Below are 18,868 nucleotides of genomic sequence, written 5' to 3'. Positions count from 1 at the left end.
CTCCAGAAGTAATCCACACCTCTGAATTCTCAAGAATGTTGTGTGTCTTTCTTATGGTATTTAACCTCTTCCTATTGTTTGATGATACTTATTTACCTATATTTATTCTTTCCCTATAAGTTCCTTAGTTATAAGATCATATCCTATTCAATTAAAAACACACATACACACACACTGCATAATGGAAGTTATTTGCACAGATAAAGCACAAAACACAAATCTGGTAACTATAAGCTCATTTATAACTAAAAAAGGACTGTCTGAAATATACTGAAGTCACAATGATTAAGCTTAAGAACTCAGGAAAAATATTCTCACCGTCCATCTCCAAGGTTGGAGTCTCTGCTTTCTGAGAAAGGAAACTGAGAAGGCTGCTGAAAAGTAACTCTGATGTCATTTGGAGTCTTCAGATTCCCGCTCCTCCTTCAATCTAGTGAGTGTCTTAGGAAAAGGAAAAAAAGAGTTTGGCATCTATTCCAAACCAGATTCTGGAGTATCTTTTGTGAAGTTCTATAAACTTCTCTTAGTATTTTTTCTTGTTCAAGTTCAATAGACTCATTTCACAGAGAAATATGAGTTGTTTATGAAATACTAATTTACCACTAAAGGCAAGCAACAGATTTTTGCTTCTTAGACAACACATTTACTTGATACAAGTAGATGATTCAAGAAAACAAACTGTGAAAAAGGTTGATAGTTGCTAAGAAGCACTTAGTAACCTATTAATTTCAAATTTCTATCAAGTTAATTCAATAAAGTTACATCTAAAAATTCTAAATACTCCCAAAGATATATTTCCAAAGTTTCTTAAAAAGAAAAAAAAATGCTAGTTTCATATTAAGCTTTGTCTATTTCAATATATTACCTACGTAACCTTCCCAGCAAAAAATGTGGTAATAAATATCAAATATTTTACATATATAGAAAGACTTCTACACCAATGTCCAAAGCAATTTTATTTTTAATAGCCAAAAACTGGAAACAACTCAAATTCCCATCAATAGGTGAATGAATTATGGTATATCCATACAATGGAACATTTACTACTCAGCAATCAACAGCAAAAAATGATATACTGTTGATATAAACAACATTAATGAATTTCAAAATAACTGTGCTGAGTACAAGAACCCAGACAAAAAGAAAAAAATAGTGTGTGATTCTGCAAGCATAAAAATGTAGTAAACGCAAATTAATCAACAGGGAGAGTAAATAGATCAGTGGTTGCCTGGGAATAGTTGTGAAAAGTCATAGGAAGATGGGATTACAAAAGAGCATGATCTTAATTGTGGTGCTGGTTTAATGGGTATACACGTATGTCAACATTTATCAAATTGTATACCTTAAATATGTGCAGTTTATGTCAATTACATTTCAATGAAGCTAAAAACTTGTATTTCTTAAAATGTTGTATGCCCCTTGATGTAGCAATTCTAAGTACAGAATTTTTCCTAATAAGAAAAAAAAAGAGGATATGTACACATATTTAGCCATAAGCATGTCATTACATTCTACATAGCCACTAAAATATATATAAGGGAATTAAGTTTCAGGGAATAATATACAATATTATATATTAAGTGATAAAACAGGAAACATTATGTTCTGTGTAACTGAATTTTTGTTTTAAAATTATACAAAAATAAATATAGTAATTATTCTTCCAGGTACAGGTAACTTTTATTTTTTATTTTTTCCTTATCTGTATTTTTTAGTTTCTTCACAATAAATGTGTATTACTTTTATAATAAATAAAACAAGTTAAAGGATGAAATATCAACAGTCTACCACTGTCTAATCCCTTGTATGTGTATAAAGCAAACACTTGTAGGAGGTAGTGTACAGTACAGATTTCTGGGTTATCATGTCACCCTCACCAGTGACCTACCAAACAAGAGTGAGAAAGGGCTGGTCTGACAGGATGAAAGGGTGTCATGCCAGTTACAAAGCACTTTCATGGACATAACCTCATTGATTATTCGTAACTCAGTGAAACAAGCAGGGGAGGCCTTATCCCATTTTACGGAGAAGAAAGCAGTGCTGGGTAAGAGTCATGCCCCAAATGATATATCCTGGACTCAAACTAGGCCTTGAGTATAAATCCTGATAGGAATTCTGAGAGAGGAATAATCACTTCTGATAATTTATAAGGCAGTGCTTTATACTTGAACTTAAAAATAACCATATTTACAATCAACTTAGTATTCCTATTAGAATATTCCAGAGGCCTTCCGAATTCCCTAAACTCCCAGTCTACCAACTAGGAAGCTACCCCCAAGACAACGCTATCCTGCCCCTTGTCAATGTTATAACTGTTCAATTTTTAGTTCCATTTCTTTTTTTTTTCTTGAAAAAGAAAAAAAAAATTATCTTTTAAGTTGGAAAAGAAAGTAATTACAACTATATTTTTGAGTACAATAACTGTAAGTTAATGACAAAAGGTTTAACTTAATTTACTTTAGAATACCACCTTTTGGGCCATATCTTTTTTGGCACATGGGCAGACAAGAAACAGTTTCGAAACAGCCATATTCACTGAAGAATATGACCAATTCTTGACAAGAGTAAAAGTAAACATCTTCAGAGGCTTTGCTACCACTCTCACCAGCACTCCCAGGACTATGAGAGACTCAACAGAAGGTAAAGATAGCTTTCATTTACTGGATAGTTACTATGCATCAAGTACTGCACAAAACTCTATACAACCCTATGAGATGGAGGAGTCTGGTAGAATACAGTCCATAGGATTGCAAAGAGTTGGACACAACTGAGCAACTTCACTTTTCTACAAGATGATGATTATAATCCTCATTTTATACGCGAGGAAACTGAGTTTAAGTTACCCCAAATTCCCGAATTACAAAACTAGTAAGAAGTTAAAAGTGGAATTCAAACCCTGTTATATTTTACTTGCAAATAAGACAAGGCCTTGACAGTTCTCTGGAGCATAATTCCAGACTTTTTTCTAATACTACTCACTTCCCATAATCTCAATTCAGATAGTGCTAAATACTTGGTAATAGTACATAAAGTTCATGAGTCTACATTCTTTCATGTAGCGAGGAAACAATATTCAGTATCCACAGTTCACGTTTGATATTTTGCCACATACTAGAATTGTTTTACCTATTAAAGCATTATTATAACCTTTCTGAGCTAAACTTATGACCAAATGAAGAATAAGTTAAAAGAATACTTAAATAAAAATTAGTAAAAGATAGTATAAAATCAACAACTATCATAGAATATGAATAAATGGAAAAAATAGCCTTAAATCCAAATCAATGAAACAATATGCCAGATGTGTTGTAAATCATGAAGGAAGGAAACATGACTATGAATAAAAAAAAATAAATAAAACATTCAAATGATTTCTTATAATTATAAAGTATTATGCAATTGTTAAAATATATGTTTCCAAAGGATAAGAAGATATTAAGAAGAGGTGGCAAGAATACACAGAAGAACTATACAAAAAAGATCTTCATGACCAAGATAACCACGATGGTATGATCACTCACCAAGAGCCAGACATCCTGCAATGCAAAGTCAAGTGGGCCACAGGAAGCACCACTACAAACAAAGCTAGTAGAGGTGATGCAATTCCAGTTGAGCTATTTCAAATTCTAAAAGATGATGTTGTGAAAGCACTGCACTCAATATGCCAGCACATCTGGAAAACTCAGCAGTAGCCACAGGACACTTTTCATTCCAACGCCAAAGAAAGGCAATGCCAAAGAATGTTCAAATTCCTACACAATTGCACTCATCTCACACACTAGCAAATAATGGTCAAAATTCTCCAAGCTAGGCTTTAATAGTACATGAACTGAGAACTTCCAGATGGTCAAGCTAGATTTAGAAAAGGCAGAGGAACCAGAGATCAAATTGCCAACATCCATTGGATCACAGAAAAAGCAAGAGGGTTCCAGAAAAATGTCTACTTCTGCTTTATTGACTATGCTAAAGCCTTTGACTGTGTGGATCACAAGAAACTGTGGAAAAGTCTTAAAGTGATGGGAATACCAGACCACCTGACCTGCCTCCTGAGAAACCTGCATACAGGTCAAGGAGCAAAAGTTAGAACTGGACATGAAACAACAGACTTCATTTCAAAATTGGGAAAGGAATAGGTCAAGGCTGTATATTGTCACCCTGCTTATTTAACTTATATGCAGAGTACATCATGAGAAACAATGGGCTGGAGGAAGCACAAGCTGGAATCAAGATTGCCGGGAGAAATATCAATAACCTCAGTTATGCAGATGACACCACCCTTATGGCAGAGAGTGAAGAGGAACTAAAGAGCCTCTTGATAAAAGTGAAAGGAGAATGAAAAAGCCAGCTTAAAATTCAACATACAAAAAACAAAGATCATGGCATCTGGTCCCATCACTTCATGGCAAATAGACAGGGAAACAATGGAAACAGTGAAAGACTTTCTTTCCTTGGATTCCAAAATCACTGGGGACGGTGACTGCAACCATGAAATTAAAAGATATTTGCTCCTTGAAAGAAAAGCTATGACCAACCTGGACAGCTTATTAAAAAGCAGAGATATTACTTTGCCAACAAAGGACCATCTAGTCAAAGCTATGGTTTTTCCAGTAGTCATGTGTGGATGTGAGAGCTGGACCATAAAGAAGGCTGAGTACCAGAGGACTGATGCTTTTGCACTGTGGTGTTACAGAAGACTTTTTGGAGTCCCTTGGACTGCAAGGAGATGAAATGAATCAATTGTAAAGGAATTCACTCCTGAACACTCATCGGAAGGACTGATGCTGAAGCTACAATCCTTTGGCCACCTGATGGAAGAACTGACTAACTGGGAAAGACCCTGACACTGGGAAAGACTGAAGGCAGGAGGAGAAAGGGATGACAGACGATGAGGTGTTTGGATGGCATCACCGACTCAATGGATATGAATTTGAGCAAGCTCCGGGAGATGGTGAAGGACAGGGAAGCCTGATGTGCTGTGGTTCATAGGGTCTCAAACGGTTGGACACAACTGAGCAACTGAACAACAACAAAAAGAAAATGTCACTGTAACTTGACCAGAATGTGACTGTCAAGAAAGCAAGGTACTAAACTATCTATCTGCTGTCTGAACAAATTGTAGGGGCAAGGCACTGTGGGAGACATTGGAATTACAAAGTAAACAAATCAAGTTGCAGTACCAAGTGCTGAACACCTTCCTGTTCACTTTATTCTTTGTGTGACTAAGGCCTCCAGGTTGTTTAGAGATCAGCTTTTTGTCATCTCAGAGAAGATTTTCCTTTTCACTATATCTAAAGTAGCTTTTTCTCTCTCTCTCATTGTTTAAACCCTTTGTTTTCTGTTTTATCTTTTTTGTCTTTGTCTATTGAGATAATCATGCAGTTTCGTCCTACATTATTTTAATATGATACATTAGTTGATTGCTTCAATGTCAAATAACCCTTCCTTTCTGGGACAAAAGCCTAAAAGTGATACCATGTTTACTGGAGAAAGACTGAATACATTCTGCTCTCTGACATCTGGGAAGAGGCAAGGATGATGGCTCTAGCCACTTCTATTCAACACTGTACCAGTGACTCTATTCAGAGCAATTAGGCAAGAAACATAAAGACATGCAGATTGGAAAAGAAGATAAAAACTCTTTATTTGTAGGCAATATGATCCTGCATGCAGATTATCTTAACCAAGCAAAAAAAAAAAGTGCTAATAAAATTAAGAAAGTTTTGAGAGATTGTAGGATACGAGCCATGTATAAAAATTAAATGCATTTTATATACTAGCAACAAACAAGTCAAAAATGAAATTTTAAAAATCTCCACTTACTCACAATAGTAGCAAAAAAGAATAAAAGACTTAAGAATAAATCTAAAAAAATGCAGGGATTTCCTTGGTGGTCCAGTGGTTGAGACTGAGCTTCCACTGCAGGGGGCTCAGGTTCAATCTCTGGTTGGGGAATGAAGATCCCAAATGCTGTGAGGTGTGATACAAAATTAATACAAATTATTTTAAAAAAATGCAAAACCTGTATACTCAAAATATAAAATACTGTTAAGAGAAATTAAACATCTTTATTTAAAACTATTTAAATAAATAAACAAAGATGCATTTCTTGTTCATGAATTGGAAAACTCAGTATTGTTAAGATGGCAATTCTCCCCAAAGTGATCTATCAAAATCTCACACTGCTTTTTTTATCTGTAGAAATCGATCCTAAAATATATATATGATAGTCTAAAGAACCTCAAATATCCAAACAATGTTGAAAAAGGAGATTAATGTTGCCAAGACTTTACCTGGTTTCAAAACTTAAATAAAACTATAATAATCAACATAGTGCGATACGGGCACCAAGATGGACAACTGAATAATGATACAGAATAGATAGCCCAGAATAAACTGTCACATTCATGGTCATTTAATTTTCAACAAATATGCCATGGCAATTCACTGAGAAAAAAAGTCTTTTTAATAAATGGTGCAGGAACAGCTGGATATTCACATGTAAAAATAAACTGATGAGTATAAACATTTACCTCACAACATACAAAATTAGTAACTCAAAATAGATCACAGTCCAAATTTTAAGAAATGAAACTACAAAACTTCTAGTAAAGAGCATAAGGGGAAAAAAATCTCATAACCTTAGGTCAGGGAAAGATTTATTAAATATGACAATAAAAGTTCAACCCATTAAAAAAAAAAATCAGTTCAGTTCAGTCATTCAGTTGTGTTTGCCTCTTTGCCACCCCATGGATTGCAGCATGCCAGGCTTCCCTGTCCATCACCAACTCCTGGAGCTTGCTCAAACTCATGTCCATCAAGTCAGTGATGCCAGCCAACCATCTCCTCCTCTGTTGTCCCCTTCTCCTCCTGCCTTCAACCTTTACCAGCATCAGCATCTGGACTACATCAAATTTTTCAAAAGATACAACTTAGAAGACAAGCCTCATGATGGGAGAAAATATTTGTGCAAATAGTATATATGATAAAGAAATGGTATCCAGCATATTAAAAGCCCTTAGGCCTCTGAAAGAAGATGATAAATCAATTTTTAAAAATAGGCTACAGACTTGAGAACTTTTCACCAAAGATACATGAAAGTTTGGTAAACACACAAAAGATGCACATATCATGACTTATGAGAGAACTCCAAATTAAACTATGATATTTCACTATATACCCACTAGAACAGATATATATATATATATTTAAAAGACTGAATAATTCTAAGGTTAGGGAGGATAGGAAGAAACTGAAACCTTTATACATTACTGATGAGACATAAAATAGCATAGCCTCTTTGGAAAACAGTTTGGAAGCTCCCTAAAAAGTTGAGTTACTACTAAATAACCCAGAAATTCTTACTCTGAGGCTATAAACAGAAGGGAAAAGAAAACTTATGTCCACACAAAAACTTATATATACATGCTTGTAGTGATATATAGTGAAGTTGCTCGGTCGTGTCCGACTCTTTGCGACCCCAGGGACTGTAGCCTACCAGGCTCCTCTGTCCATGGGATTTTCCAGGCAATAGTACTGGAGTGGATTGCCATTTCCTGCTCCAGGGGATCTTCCCAACCCAGGGATCGAACCCAGGTCTCCCGCATTGTAGACAGACGCTTTACCGTCTGAGCCACCAGAGTAGTGTACATGCTTACAACAACACTATTCATAACAGCCAGAAATCAGAAACAACCTATGTGTCTATCAACCAATGAATAACAAAATGTAATACATTCAATACAATGAAATATTATTCAGCCATAAAAAGGAATGAACTACTGATATATTCTACAATCAGACAAATCTTGCAAATTATGTGCCTAGTGAAAGAAACTAGTCACAAAAAACCATGTATTACAAGATTCCATCTATGAGGACTGTCCAGAATAAACAAATTCAGAGACAGCAAGTAGATGAGTAATTGCCTAGGGCTGAGGATGGAGCAGGATAAGAATGGGGAGTGAAGATTAATGGGCATGGGATGCTTTTTAGAGTCATGAATATGTTCAAAAATTCAATGGTGGTGTTGACTGAGCACCTATGTGGCTATAAAGAATTCTTGAAATGGGTGAATTTTATGGTAAGCAAATTATTTCAATAAAGCTGATAAAAAAAAAGAAAAAAGATGACTATCTACTTAGTACTTATTAAAACATCAAAAGTAATTCCAGAGTAAAAACTTGGACTTCTAATCTTATTTATCTGCTTTTGAGCATGTCTGACATTTCATCTAAACAGATTTTAGTATTTAACTCATTGTAACTAAATATAAATCACATAAAAAAATCAACTGTTTTTATACACCAGTAACAAACAGAAAATAACATTTAAAAAATATCCAACATGAAAATATACCTGAAGAATTAACTTGTAAACATTGCAAATTCTGTATGGAGACAGTATTGGAAGATAACCTGAATAAACGGGATGACATACCATGTTCCTAATAGAAGACTCACTACTACAACATGCTAATTCTCCTCAAAGTGAACCAATACACTGAATGAAATGCAGTAGAATTCCAAAGGTTTAATAAGTTGATTCTAAAATTTACAATGGACAGCAAAAGCCCATAGGAGACAAGCCATCTAACCAGATAAAGCATACAGTACAGGAACTTGCTCTATCTGTACAGAGACTTATAAAGTTTTAGCCATTAAGTTAGTGTGCTCCTGGAAAAGAGACAAACTGACCATTGGGAGAAGAAACAGACCTTCACATATATGGAAAATGATATTTAATAAAAGTTGCATAGCAGATTGCTAAAGTAAGGAGGAATTTACTCAACAGTGTTGAAACAATTGGTTATTCATTTGGGGGAGAAAAAGAAATTTAATCCCCAATGCACAATACATAAAAAATAAATTCCAGAGGAAGTCAAGTTTTAAGCAGAGAAAACAAGTGTCTAATATTTAAAAATAAAATATAAGAGATATCTTTATGAACTCTGGGAAGGGAAGGCTTTCTTAAGAGATAGAAATGGTTACCTATAAAGCATATGATTACTAAATTCAACTGTATTATACTTAAAAATGTCCATTCATTGACAAATACAAAAAAAAATTATAAACTACAATATCACAAACTATATTGCCAAAAATTTGGAGTATAGAATATGTGTGTATCTTGCAACATTTTACCTAAAAGTGGGCAAAAGAGAAACGGAGCATTGCTAATAAGGGGTATCAGGGTCCAAGCAGGATGAGGCAGATGTCCATAGTAAAAGGAGGAAACACTGTGGTGTGGAGACAGAGCCCAAGCGCTGGAATGGTGGTTAGGTGAGCAGAACTCACCGTGGCGGTGCTCCAACACTGGGTGTCAATGCCTGAGCAAGGTGCAGTAAAAAGATGCACCATGCTGTGCAACGCGGGAATCCAAGTAGGCTGAGGAGGGCTTCTACGTAAATGGTTGTGAAGTTCAAAACAGAATTGTGAGGTGGCGGAGGGTCAATGAAAATGGCAGATCAACCACATGTGGGAGACTGACCAAATTTAGGATAATAATAGGCAAGTTCTTCACTGTTAGAGGGGAGGTGCCAAAAAGGGAGAAAATGTGGTTAATCTCTGTAACGTGGGAATGAAACTGGAGGTAGCAATATGGTCGAGGAATGACATGTTAAAAAGACCCAGAAGCCATCTTGAAGGAGACCCCATTGGCTAACTCAGGGTAAGATAAGCATCCAAATAAGTTAACAACAGTAATGCAGTATAGATCAACTGAATAAAATACAGTCATGAACTCACAGTGACATAAATTAGTTCATTAATTAAATAAAAGTTTGATCAGGAGAGGGATATTTACAGTTTCAAAGCACCTTCACACAAAATAATTATTAATTACAGAGGAAAAATGAGTAACTTCACAGTAGAGAAACCTGACAAAAACTGATTCTCCGAATCTAGTAATCTAAGTGAACTTCAGTAGTAATAGGTCAAAATGAAATCTTGTGCCACCTTATAAAATGAGAAAAGACACAGTATAACATCTATGATATTCCTGCCAAATATTCATAACCTACATTCTATGAAATAACCAGCCTAAATAGTCCTCAAAGTGCCAAGATCCTGCAAGTGCCAAGATCCTGAAAGTCAAAGACTGAAGAATGGTTTCAGATTGAAAGAGACTAAAGAGACGTGACAAGTAAAATGCAAGGTGTGATTCTAAACTGGATTCTCTTATTATAAAGAACATTTTACTATAAGGGACATTATGGGGACAACTTGTGAAAACTGAATGAGATCTGAGGATTAGATGATAGTAATGGACTGTGAAGAAAGCTGAGTGCCGAAGAATTGATGCTTTTGAACTGTGGTGTTGGAGAAGACTCTTGAGAGTCCCTTGGACTGCAAGGAGATCCAACCAGTCCATTCTAAAGGAGATCAGCCCTGTGTGTTCTTTGGAAGGACTGATGCTAAAGCTGAAACTCCAATACTTGGGCCACCTCATGTGAAGAGTTGACTCATTGGAAAAGACTCTGATGCTGGGAGGGATTTGGGGCAGGAGGAGAAGGGGACGACAGAGGATGAGATGGCTGGATGGCATCACCGACTCGACGGACATGAGTTTGGGTGAACTCTGGGAGTTGGTGATGGACAGGGAGGCCTGGTGTGCTGCAGTTCATGGGGTTGCAAAGAGTTGGACACGACTGAGCGACTGAACTGAACTGAATGCACCAATATTAATTTCCTGATTTTCATGGTTTTATTGTGGTTTATATGAAAATGTTCTTGTTTGCAAGAGATCTATACTCATTTATTTAGAGATGATAGAGCATCAGATCAAACCTTTAGGGGAAAAATTTATTGCACTTGCAACTTTTCTATATGTTATTCTTTTAAAATATAAAAAATAGAGAGCCTGATTCCAGGCTTGACAATCAGCAATCTCTCACAAACTAACAGAACTTTTTCCTGACATGATTTTTCATAATGAAATAGTTATACATATCCTTGCCCTTCTGAAAGAGGTTATTTGACAAATGGCTTACTTCCTCCTTCTCTATACTTCATACATTCAAAACATTTCTTTCCATAAAAAGTTCTAAGCAACATAGGATAGTAGGTACAAATCTGATTCTCTCTGGAATCAGCTATGTGAACATCAGCAGATCACTCAACATCTATTACTTAATCTTTCTGGATCTCATTTGCCTTCTCTGTAACATGAAGAAGTTGGACCAGATTATTATAAATATATGGTGGCGCTAGTGGTAAAGAACTTGCCTGCCAATACAGGAGACATGAGACGTGGGTTTGATCTCTGGGTTGGGAAGATCCCTTGGAGAAGAGCATGGCAACCCAGTCCAGTATTCTTGCCTGGAGAATCCAATGGACATAGGAGCCTGGTGGGCTACAGTCCATGGGGTCACAAAGAGTTGGACACGACTGAAGCGACTTAGCACACACACACATAGTGATTGGATATACCCTACATGCTGACTTTATTGACTCAACTAAACCATAGGCTCTCCACAGATTAAAACTTTTAGGAGAAAGAGTTTTGTATATGAAAAATTAATTTAAAAGGATAGGGATGATACCAAAGACAGGATAGTCAGAAGAAGGAGCTAGGTATTGGGGAAAGGGAGAACTTAATTTTTAGAGATTGGATTTGAGATGATATTTGAGATGCAATAAACAATAGAAAAAGTAAGTGAATCAGGCTCTCTGTCTGCCTCTCTGTGAACTGGACATCCACTGATATCCTACTAAAGCCTCAACCACTAATATCCTACTAAAGCCTCAACCACAGAAGCCAAAGTAAATTTAGTTAGGAAACTTATGATTTGGGTGATATCACCAAATCCATTGTGTTGCTCATTCTTTTATGACCTATGCCTCAGATCAAATAACTGGATCTTCTTTAAAACTGAAAGGCCCTTATTTAGTAGAGAAAATTTTATATTTATTCAAACCCAATGAATAAAAATATATATCATTACGTTCATTAATTACAGTTTATGATGAGATTCTTTCAAAGCTAAATACATCAGTAAGTTGTTTGATTTGTGAGACTGAATCAGCCGGGCTAGCTCTTCTCAAAATTAGGACTCAATACTTAAACACACAAAAGCCTAAAACCAACTATTCATTCCTTGTGCTTATAGACTGTATAGCATTCTAAACTAAAAGAAACACTAGCTCCATATTTCTAAAGTAACCAGATTAACTTAATAAAATGGGCGATACTGAGTTCTTGAGCTTATCCTCTATTGGCAACACATACATGGTAGCACTTCAGAGTATTACTCCAGTTTTAGGGTGGAAAACTCTTCTTAAAACCGTAACAACTGCATGATTTTCTTATCTGTAGCATAACAGTTAAGACTACAATCTTTAGAAACTAGAATATATAGGTTGAAATCCTCTTTCTACCATTTAGTAGCTGTGGACCCAGGCAAGTTATTTAATCTCTGGGCCCCAGCTTCCTGATTTATAAATGACAAAATAATACATCAAAATTTTGCTATGATGATTAAATAAGCTTATAGAAGTAAACCATGTAGAGCATTTGGTATTACTGCTGTTATAGATGAGAAGAGACATCATTTGGCCCAGAAGTTTTTAAGTCAATCTCTGTATTTTTCATTAGCTTGGACCAGCTAAAGAAACACACCAGACAGCCATGTTGATCCTTTGGTGTTAGTCACTCAGTTGTGTCTGACTCTTCCTGACCCCATGGACTGTAGCTGCCAGGCTCCTCTGTCCAAGGAATTCTCCAGATTCTCCACAGTCTGAGCCACCAGGGAAGCATATACAAGCGTAAACTCAGACATTAAAAAACTATGACAGTATTCATAGATGAGATGGTTTTATTTCTCAGAAGACCTTGTGTTTGCAATTTTGCCTTGTCTTCACTAGATGGATTACTAATAGTTGAACTGGGTACAGTTAGAGAGTAAAGAACTTGGGAAAGCAAAATTAAATGAATTTTTCCATGAATAGCAACTCATACACAGTTTCCCTTTTATAAAATGAAATAAACTCTTCACTTGAAACTTCGTTAAAAAATATATATATAAAAAATAAATGCATTTAATGCATAGTTTTAAGTATATAGTGGACAAAACACATGAACAAGCATTTTGTTCAAAAAAACACAAGTGTTGAGTACCACGTGAAAATATGTTCAACCTCATTAGCAATCACAGAAGAACAAATTAAGATAAGATGCCACTACATTAGGAAAAGTTAAGAATTCTGAGAATTCTGAGTTTTGGCAATGATTTGGCTCAACAGGAGGTTCTGATATATGACTAGTGGAAGGTAAATTGGCCCAAAGGTTTTGGAAAACAATTTGGCATTACTCCATAGAGTTGAACATTCTCTATGCTTCCACCGTTAGATATGTATCCTCAAGTTTGCACATGTACATTAGTACACATATAAATGATGGCTGAATCACACATAAACACACACATCTGTATCAATGCATAGATCCATCAAAACATATATCAAAAATGAGTAAAACAAGCAAACTGAAACCCTCCAACAGTAACCCAGATGCCCATCAATAGGATAGCAAATAGATCCATGCAATGGAATATTAGTCAGCAGTGAAATAAATGAACTACAATTACATTCAACAAAATAAATAAATGTCAAAGAAACACAGTAAACAGGGAAAAAGAGCCAAGTCCCAGAAGACTTACATAGAATGTTACCAATTTTAAAAAACTTAACAAAAAAAAACAAGCATATTATTTAAGGAACCACATGATAAAAACCAGTAGTATTAAAAAGAAAGTAAATGATGAACACAAAATTGAAGAGTGGCTGGGGGTCAGGGAGGGCAGTTCGGGTAGAGACACAGGCAAGGAGAGGCACACGCTGATAGAGGCAACTGTGTTAGTGAAGTTGTGATTCCATGCTGGTTGGTGGGTTCTCAGTTCATTACTTTGATTTTGCGTTTCATGATTTAAATTTATACTGGATTTACATTATTCACATTTACATAATAAAAAGTAAGCTGCTATGTTTGGCAAATCAAAGTTTTACTTTGACAAGAATTTTGTTTAGGTAAAGCATCTTAATAACTTGTACACATGAACAAATACTAACTGCCAGACAACAGATTTTGCTAACTCTCCTTTTTAAAAAACAAAAACAAAAAAACAAAACAAAAACAAAGAAGTATATAAAGAAATGCAGTCCAAAGAACTTGAAAGTAAATTTGCAGATTAAAAACTTACAGCCTGGCCAATCAAAGAATGAGGCTAATTCATATCTACCATCAATTTGGTCTCAAATAAGATAAACACAAATGCTAGGTTAATTACTGCAAATTTGCAGAACACTGGTCGTTTTGGAAAAATTACTTAACACAGGAATAGGTAAACTGAAGCAATTCAGTACACTTCAAGTTCTGAACAAACAGATTCCCCCTCTAAATACGCACATTTCCCCTCATTGGTCATATAGGCCAAAGGTCATATATTCACCAAGCTTGTGCAAAAACGTGAAAAGAAAAGCCTAATCCAAGTTAAAGAGCAGCATTTCTTTGCTCGCGAAATAATTTCTTGTATTTATTCCATAGTACTTTTACCTGACAAAACAATTAGAATTCAGTTTTCTCAACAACCTCATATTAATAGAGCACATTTTATCAGGCAATGTCTACTTCATGATCCATAATTTTAAGTTTTTAAATAGAAATGATAATGTTCTAAGTAAGATTTTCCACCTAAATATTTCTTGAGTACCTATAACACGAGTCAAAGGTACCTATAAAAAGGTACTTGACAAGATGCTTCTCAGCATTTTATGTGATGCATGCAGTTTGAAAATCACACCTCTGTGTGACATCCTTGTTAAATGCAAATAGGTGCAATAATCTGGTTAAAAGATATCTTGGACTAATTCCTCTTCAAAAGAAAAGCCATTCATCCTGATAAACTCACCTTAAGATGTAATGTATTGATTTCTCTTCTGACTTTCTTACTACTGAATGATATGCCTGCGCATTAACTAGAGGCTGTATGATACTGAGGAAGCTGGGTCGGGGGAAGATAGCCTGGACAGTTAACAATGCATGTATTTAGAAGGATCATCAATTGCACCATGTTCAGAGGAAACAGACGTATCCTAAATTTTTATCACTGGTTTTTGTGGTGTATTTCTTTTTTTGATGTGTGCTTTTAAGAAGATTTGGGGTTTCAAAATTGGGGTACTGACTCGAATAAACATATTTAACATGCAATTTTTGAAACTAAAACATAGTAGGCACTAGATAAATGCTCAGTGTATAAATGCTTCTTTGAATATTCTATTTTAAAACCAGTTCCAGTGTTTCCCTGTATTTGTTCAATGGAATATAAAATATCCCTCTGCCCCGCTCTGGCCCCCCTGCCACATAAACCTTTAGTTCCCCATTTTGTACTCTCTTCTTCCTTACTGTTGTTTTTTTTTAATACATACATTTTTAAAAGCCATTTCCTATTATTAATGGCCAAATTCATCCTTTTAAAAAATACATATTGATCTGTCTTCAAGAAATATTTATACAATTATTTATTTGACATGTCAAATTTAAATGTGTCAGTAACTGAATCCCTGTTCTTCTAATCTCAGTTAATATTAACTCCATTCTTTGAATTGTTGAGGCCCCAAACCCTGGCTGCCATCCTTGCCTCTCCTCCTCTCATACCTCACATCCAGTTCGTCAGCACATTCTGTGGGCTTTGCCTTAGAAATATCTAGAGTCACTACTTCATTCAAGTTACCCTCTATTGCCTCGATTATTACAATAGATTCCTAAGCTGTTTCCTTGCTTCTGTTTTTGGTCTACTTTGGTCTACTTAACGCAACTGCTACAGTGATTCTGTAAAAATGTTACACTGGGTCACTCCTCTGGTCTAAACTGTCTCCTGGCTTTCCCCTCTGACCTCACTTCCTGTGATCCTCCTTAGTCACCCCATTCCAGCCAGCCACAGGGCATTTGACAAGAACACTCATCTCCCCAGAGAGCTGCATCATCAGCTCCCATACCAACACAGCCTTTACTCAAGGCATCTTCTTTCTGAGTGAGAGACCTTCCCTGGACAAAATCTGCAACTTCACGCACACCCCATCCCAGACTTTCCATGCTCCCTTCTCTACTATAATTTTTATCTATCATTTGATCATAAGATAGCATGAATTAAATTGCTTTATATTTTTGTCTATTTCATCATAAGCTCCAAGGGGGCAGCGATTTTTTTTCCCTTTTGTTCACTTCTCTACACTCAGGGCCAAGAAACGGAACACAACAGGCATTTAAAAGTAAATGTATTGAATGAATCAAGTCATGAGTGCCCTATATTTCACAATCTCCTATGAAAATTTGGAGCAATTACTAAAATTGTGACATTCCCTAGCTGTGACAGACCTGAGGCAACCTTCTCAAAGACATACCTCCTCGTTTCTTACTTGCTGGCAAACGCTCACCTTTTTATTCTTAGAAGGTGAATATTGATTAGGTCAAGCTGCTTAAGACAAGCAATGTTTATTCTGCCAAAAAGGGGTGTATGCACAGGCATATGATGCAATTATGACCAATGAAGTTTACTAGAAAAGGTTTTTCCACCACCTAAAAAAAAAACTAGCATGGAAAAACAGCTCTCTTGGAACCATGAAGAGTGACATTGTCAAAACACTGACGATGGTAGAGAAGAAATATGGAAAATACCTTGTGGGTCCTTGATAACATCATCATGACAATTAAACACCAGTACTCCAAACTTCCTGTTGGGTGAGATGATCTACTGATTATTTAAGCTATTTTAATAAAGTATTCTATTACTTATATCTTAATCAAGACAGAAACATTTTTCAAATATTCAGTTTCCTGAAATGTGTCAAGTCAAACTAAAGTGAAAATGGATGTCAGGTGTTTCCCCTCTTTTGTATGCTGCATGCCTAGAGAGTATGTCATATGACAATAAATAAGATCTCTAATGAGAGTTATATTTTCTCATCAGAATAATTGTATAAATAGTGTTTTTGTTCTTAACTAAGAATTGAAAATAAACGTATGACCATGTTGTCAACTGCATGTTTAACTTAAATGCAGAGTACATCATGAGAAATGGCAGGCTGGATGAATCACAAGTGGGAATCAAGATTTCCAGGAGAAATATCAATAACCTCACATATGCAGATGACACCTCCCTTATGGCGGAAAGTGAAGAGGAACTCAAGAGCCTCTTGATGAAAATGAAAGGAGAATGAAAAAGCCAGCTTAAAACTCAACATTCAAAAAATGAAGATCATGGTATCTGGTCCCATCACTTCATGGCAAATAGACAGGGAAACAATGGAAACAAGTGACACACTTTCTTTCCTTGGATTCCAGAATTACTGGGGACAGTGACTACAACCATGAAATTAAAAGATACTTGCTCCTTGGAAGAAAAGCTATGACCAACCTAGACAGCTTATTAAAAAGCAGAGACATTACTTTGCCAACAAAGGTCCATCTAGTCAAAGCTACGGTTTTTCCAGTAGTCATGTGTAGATGTGAGAGTTGGACCATAAAGAAGGCTGAGCACCAAAGGACTGATGCTTTTGCACTATGGTGTTAGAGAAGACTTTTCGAAGTCCCTTGGACTGCAAGAAGATCAAACAAACCAATTGTAAAGGAATTCAGTCCTGAATATTCATTGGAAGGACTGATGCTGAAGTTCCAATCCTTTGGCCACCTGATGCGAAGAGCTGACTCACTGGAAAAGACCCTGATGCTGGGAAAGACTGAGGGCAGGAGGAGAAGAGGGTGACAGAGGATGAGATGATTGGATGGCATCACTGACTCAATGGACATGAATTTGAACAAACTCCGGTAAACAGTGAAGGACAGAGAAACCTGGCGTGCTGCAGTCCATGGGGTCACAAAGAGTCAAACACACAACTGAACAACGACAACTTTTACAGATGGAGGAACTGGAACTCAGAGCTGTGGAGTGAGTTGCCCAAAGTCACACAACGGGTAAGGGTGCACCATGATTCAGATTCAGGTCAGTGTGCTGCTATAATGCATTCCACAAACCACTACCCATTAAGTCTCCACAAGGTCAAAGTAATTTCCTTGGTCAATTAGTGTGATCATTTCTTGAAAATTTTTTAAATGACCAAATTTTCTGCACCCAGAGCTATGCTGAATACACACACATATATACACTAGTTCTTACTGCCTCCACTAGCCTCTTTAAACAAAAATATATTTCTAGAGTAGTCTGTGTGTTGTGTGTTAGTCACTCAGTCATGTCTGATTCTTTGCGACCCCACGGACTGTAACCTGCCAGGCTTCACTGTCCATGGAATTCTCCAGGCAAGGATACTGGAGTGGATTGCCATTTCCTTCTCCATATATGCAGGGTGAAAAGAAAGTGAAGTCGCTCAGTCGTGTCCGACTCTTTGCGACCCCGTGGACTGTAGCCTACCAGGCTCCTCCGTCTGTAGGAATTTCCAGGCAAGAGTACTGGAGTGGGTTACCATTTCCTTCTCCATAGAGTAGTCTAGCTTTTGGCAATTTTTATTAACAAATTCACCAAACACAGTTGACCCTACGTTCAGTTCAGTTCAGTCGCTCAGTCGTGTCCGACTCTTTGCAACCCCATGAATCGCAGCACGCCAGGCCTCCCTGTCCATCACCAACTCCCAGAGTTCACTCAGACTCATGTCCATCGAGTCAGTGATGCCATCCAGCCATCTCATCCTCTGTCGTCCCTTCTCCTCCTGCCCCCAATCCCTCCCAGCATCTTTTCCAATGAGTCAGCTCTTCACATCAGGTGGCCCGAGTACTGGAGTTTCAGCTTTAGCATCATTCCTTCCAAAGAAATCCCAGGGCTGATCTCCTTCAGAATGGACTGGTTGGATCTCCTTGCAGTCCAAGG

At 36.5% G+C, this 18,868-nt stretch overlaps 1 protein-coding gene across 11 annotated transcripts in view; it reads right to left on the bottom strand.

The window, feature by feature from the left end:
* The window catches only part of NRIP1 (nuclear receptor interacting protein 1), a 104,535-nt gene that overhangs the window by 55,149 nt on the left and 30,518 nt on the right, over positions 1-18,868 (bottom strand). For 8 of the 11 annotated variants that reach the window (XM_010845130.1, XM_010845131.1, XM_010845133.1 and 5 more), the window contains one exon: positions 319-441. The exons of 1 other annotated variant lie outside the window; for it this stretch is intronic. The gene's annotated coding sequence lies outside the window, so the exon portion shown is untranslated. Of the gene's footprint in view, positions 1-318; positions 442-1,342; positions 1,452-16,665; positions 16,722-18,868 lie in introns of all 11 variants that reach the window. 2 more of the 11 variants (XM_010845138.1, XM_010845137.1) reach the window with 2 other exon arrangements.

This window comes from Bison bison, unplaced genomic scaffold, assembly GCF_000754665.1.
Source record: "Bison bison bison isolate TAMUID 2011002044 unplaced genomic scaffold, Bison_UMD1.0 scf7180017864213, whole genome shotgun sequence".
Classification (NCBI taxonomy): domain Eukaryota; kingdom Metazoa; phylum Chordata; class Mammalia; order Artiodactyla; family Bovidae; genus Bison; species Bison bison.
Note: the sequence above shows the minus strand (reverse complement) of the source record. Positions and strands in the feature narration are given on the sequence as shown.